Consider the following 5,148-nt stretch of genomic DNA (forward strand, 5'->3'; position numbering starts at 1 on the left):
TGTGTGTGTGTGTGTGTGTAAATATAAAAAGTAATTAAAATACTATGATATTAGTAATTATAAAAGTATAAGTAGGTCTCAAAATAATACTAGAATAACACTAATACCATGGCATTTACTCCGTGTCGTACCATAGTATTACCACAGTACATGACCAAAAAACATGGTAGTATTTTTTGTATAATATTACATGCAATATAATATAAAGTATGGCATCAGCAAGATTTTATAAAGAAATTAATACTATTAAAAAAAGGAATATCAGAAAGAACACATAGTACTACCACGGTACACATCCAAAGAAACATGTTACCCTATCCAAAAAATTATGGAAATATTATGGTAGCCTACTTTTTTAAAATGTTAAGAGGTCATGGTGAATAATAAGAATAACTGTCCAATAATTTTTAAGTAATATATGAAATAAACACATATTAAATATAAAATTCTAGTTAGATATTTAGATAACATGCACTTCCTCTTTTTACCCATAGACGGTGGTAAAAGATGGAGACGCCTTATTTGGTCATTACAGGGCATCGTGTCACACAGATGAACAGACATGTGTGCGACAGTCACTGCTGAGATAAACCCGCCACGCTGCGCTTCATCGCGGTCACCTGTCAGCTGCTGAACCCGGAGCCGCGCGAGCACTGTTGGGGCTCAGAGCTCATGGCGTCAAGTGAGTGAGGATGTGTCGAGGAGACAAGAGCCCACCGGCTCGCTTTAGCCTGTCTCTCATGGGCTTCAGTGCTTGATATCGCTCTCTTGCGCTCTCATTGTCTTTTTATTTTTCTCACACTCTCTTGGGAACACGTGGCTGGATTCTGGCTTGAAGTTGCACATATATAGAATTGTATGTTTCAAATGTTGATGATCAAGGAAATAGCAATATATATATTTTTTTATTATTATTATATTATATATATATATTTTTTTGTACATCGTTTTTTATGTCAGAAGCATGAAACCAATAAAAAAATAAAAGAGGTTGATTTTAAGATCACTTTTGTTTGTAAAACATTTATAATAGGCCTACTTCCGCAAAACCAATGGAGAACACAGATGTTCTCAAACAATCTTAAGGGGTCATATGATGCTTTTTTAAAGATCATTATTTTGTGTATTTGGTGTAACAGAATATGTTGACCGAGCCGTTTTAGGGGGCGTGGCAGAGTCTTAACTTTGATAAAGTATATCTCTTTGGTTTTGAGACTTTAGTCTTTGCAACTTCAGGGATCTTATCTATGCACAATCAGCTTGTAACACTCCAAAGAGAAAGGAAAACTTGAAATCGCATAATATGACCCCTTAATAATTGTGTTTACTTTATCTCCATCTAGTGGTCAAAGAGGAACATGACAATAAAAGCCACTACCCCTTTCTCTGTTTTATTTACATTAACTTTCAAATTTTTTTTGGGGGGGTCAGTAAGATTTTATAAAATAATAATAATAGCCTACTATTATTCAGAAAGGAAGCATTAAATTGATAAAGTGACTGTAAAAACATTCATAATGTTACATAATATTTCTGTTTCAAATAAATGTTCTTTTGAAAAAAAAAATCATGATTTCTACTAAAAATCTTAACTGTTTTCATAATTAATAAAAAAAAGACTTTTTGGCAAATCAGCATAATAGCATGATTTCTGAAGGATCATGTGACACTGAAGACTGGCGTAATGATGCTGAAAATTCAGCTTTGATCACAGGAATAAATTACATTTTACAAACTTAAAAAATGTGAAATTGAAATAATACTTAATGATTTTTAATTATCTAAACAATATTATTGTCACGTAAATGCAGCCTTGGTGAGCATAAATGAATTATTTTAGAAACATAAACTGACCCAAAGTTTTGAATAATAATATAATATAACATAATAATATACAGACAGACAAATATATAACATGTAAATACCCCACAGTTTTTCTAATTAAATTCTCATTGTGATCTTGATATCAAGAATGCAACATTTCAATTTTGTCCAGTAGGTGGCCATACAACCAAAGACTCAGATTGTGGCACATAGAAGGATGACACAGCATCAGTTCTTTCTCATCAGTTTTCTTGAGGTAAAAAATGAATTGCTATCTTATTAGAGACATACAGGCGTCCTCATCCCCAGCTGCCTGTGCTGAGGAGCTCTGAGGACGTCTTGGAGCCAAGGATTAATTTCAGTTAATATAATTTGTATGGAAGCAAGCATGATTGAATGGGCTTTCTGCATTCTGATGTCACTGTCTGGGTGCAGCCCAATTCCCGGATTTAATAGGATTCTGAATTTCTCTGGCAAGTTCTGTTCTGAGTGATTTCCTGAATGACAAACACTGCGTCCATTAGTGTTCATCAAGCTCAGTGTCACTGCCGCAAACACATCCATCCCGGGTAACAGCAGAAAATAACCTTGTCTAGAAAAACCTGGCCCTGAGACAGGTAAATAACCAGGACTTTATCAATACAGAAATGGATTCATAAGTCATATCTGGATGCTCTTGTAGAGAAGTGTGTATTTGTGTGCAAAGGCACCAGATGCACTCAGCAGATTAAAAACCTCATTATACAGATCAATATAATCAAGTAATAAAAACGTAACTGAGAAACACATCTTCCTTTTCTCTCGAGTGCCTCTAATGTTTAATACTCTCCCTCTATGTGTTTTAATCTTTCCAGCTCTGCCTTACAATCAGACAGAGGCATCTAACTCACTGCTCCAACTCTGTATTGAATAATAAATCAATACTGTTGTTTTTGGCTGACAGGAAAGTCTGCCAGCCAGAGCAACTAATGGATTGTTGGAGAAGTGTGCTGTTATGTAAGTCTGTATGTGTATGAAGAAGAAAATTCCCAACTGTGTGTATTGAAGCTGTGGGTCAAACACACACACACACACACGCCCACACACTACAAAATACACATTTACACTACATTTTGTCTTCACTGCATTCAGATCAGAACTTTTTTCAGTAAGACATTTCTTACTACTGTCAGCTACACAAAAAAAGTGTCCTGATATTAATTAATATGCAAATTAGATACAGTGCATAGATACGTATAGTGTATATAATGGGAAAACCTATTTATGTTATTTATGCAATTTTACACACATTAAATCAAATCATTCTGTTATATCTTTCACAACGTACTTGAGAATCATCTTTATGCAAAGTTTGGTATTAAAAGAATCGATTGGTGATTTAAAAAAATCCCACTGGTTTTGCCTTTTCATGTCTATTCTATATATAACATTTATATATTTCATTTATGAATTTAAGACCCATGACCTTCAGCTTACTTTCTCCACTCTACCACTCTATCTAGTACGACAGAGACCAATTCCATTCCACCTACATTTCCAAACTCAAGCAAACACTTAAATCACTCTTAATCATCTAATTATAGGTCACTCCATTCTCATACTTCTTCCAAGACAGGCTTTAATTTTATAATTATTGATTGCACTTTCAGTGTGTGGGAACGAAAGAGATTTCAGCTGATTTATATTTTCCTTGTTAAACAGATTACCCAAAGGCAACAGCCAAATACAATGTCTCTACGATGTTTTTATTTGCTTTTAAATAACAGTCATTTGAAATGTCACCACACATGGATAGTTGAATAGTATGGATAGTAGAACTGTTGCAGTAAAATAACTGCATGCTTTCTTGATTATCTTCACTACACTTCAACATCTTTGTCTCTCAGTGCCATTTTAACCACAACCAAGAAGTTGTGTTTACAAGCCTTTATAAACCACTCTCTCTCCTCTTGGTTCTGATCGTTAAATCAGACTCACGTGTATAACATATGTGACAGCTGAATTCATTATCCGGGTCTTATGCATTAAGAAACACCCGCGCCTCCATTAAATCAGCACACAGCGCAATTATCCGAATCATTACACACCCCGGGCTGAGTTGGACCCAGACAATCTGTGAAAGGTTTCACTAAACGCTGACTCACTCCACACACTGATGCGATAATGGCATTCATAGCATCTAATCTCAACAATGCCAATACATATTTTGAATCTTGTTGATCTTTTATTACATATTTTAGTGGATATGGATGTTTGTATCTGCAGATTATATTATATTATATATAAGTTATATATAATACTCAGTTTTCAATTTCATAAAACACTTTTTGCAAAACACAACACACAATTCTCTATGTAACACACAAATCTAACAGGAATTAATATTATGGCAAAGGTGTTTGCAAATGTTTGCTTTTGAGATGTGTTTGTGATATTTTGAATGCAGTGCTTCATTTCGCAAGAGATTTCAGGCATTTTGCATTTATATATATTATTATTATATTATTGTTTTATCCATGGATACTGGTATTATATATCATTAAAGAGCAGGTCATATGGGTTTTTGAACGTAGCTATTTTTAAATGAAAACAATCTGCAAAGTTGTTAATCAAAAAAAGTGCATGATAAATAAAGATATTGGGCCTCATTTATCAATCTAACGTAAGCGCAGATCTGTGCGCACAAATCAACTTAGGACAGAGTTCACGTGTGATTAATGAAACATTCGTATGCCGCCAATCTCATTATACGAATGGTCACACGTTGATAAATGTGGCGGCAGAAAACAATCGTCATTTGAATATCACGCCCCTAAAAACACCCTGGTTTAGAAGCCTGGCCCCTAGAGTTTACGACACGGAGAAACGAAACCCGGCCAAAAAGAGGAAGTAATCTCGTGAAAGAGAAATTGATCTTACTCCAAAAACACCCGTTAACCTTGTAATTGAAAACAATTAGGCTACATTAATTTATGTAATTTATATGTGTATTAAAATACTGGTAAATATAAACAGCCTATTTAGTTCCCCTCACTCTACAACAAATATTTTAAATTTAACGGTGTTCAGAACAGAACAAGAATGAGAACAAGAACAAATTAGACTATAGTGGCATTCATTATAAACAGCATACAAATGTCAAGCAAATCTGAAACGGCATTGGGCTCACGAGCCTGCCTCATACCACAAGAATCCAAATGTATCCATTTTTGCCATATTTGTAACATTTGTTTGCATAACTATTATTCATTATGTAGCCTAAACATGGCTTTATACTTCACTCATGTTCTAATATCCGTGTAAAATCCTTCACATGCGCAAAAA

At 34.3% G+C, this 5,148-nt stretch overlaps 1 protein-coding gene across 2 annotated transcripts in view; it reads right to left on the reverse strand.

Annotated features, from left to right (window-relative positions):
- prkag2a (protein kinase, AMP-activated, gamma 2 non-catalytic subunit a) overlaps positions 1 to 5,148 on the reverse strand; it is a 63,522-nt gene that overhangs the window by 40,901 nt on the left and 17,473 nt on the right. The window contains exon 1 of one of the 2 annotated variants that reach the window (XM_016498547.1): positions 2,885 to 2,899. The exons of the other annotated variant lie outside the window; for it this stretch is intronic. The gene's annotated coding sequence lies outside the window, so the exon portion shown is untranslated. Of the gene's footprint in view, positions 1 to 2,884; positions 2,900 to 5,148 lie in introns of those variants that run through there. 2 annotated transcript variants of the gene reach the window in all.

This window comes from Sinocyclocheilus anshuiensis, unplaced genomic scaffold (genome assembly GCF_001515605.1).
Source record: "Sinocyclocheilus anshuiensis isolate Anshui unplaced genomic scaffold, SAMN03320099.WGS_v1.1 scaffold886, whole genome shotgun sequence".
NCBI lineage: Eukaryota > Metazoa > Chordata > Actinopteri > Cypriniformes > Cyprinidae > Sinocyclocheilus > Sinocyclocheilus anshuiensis.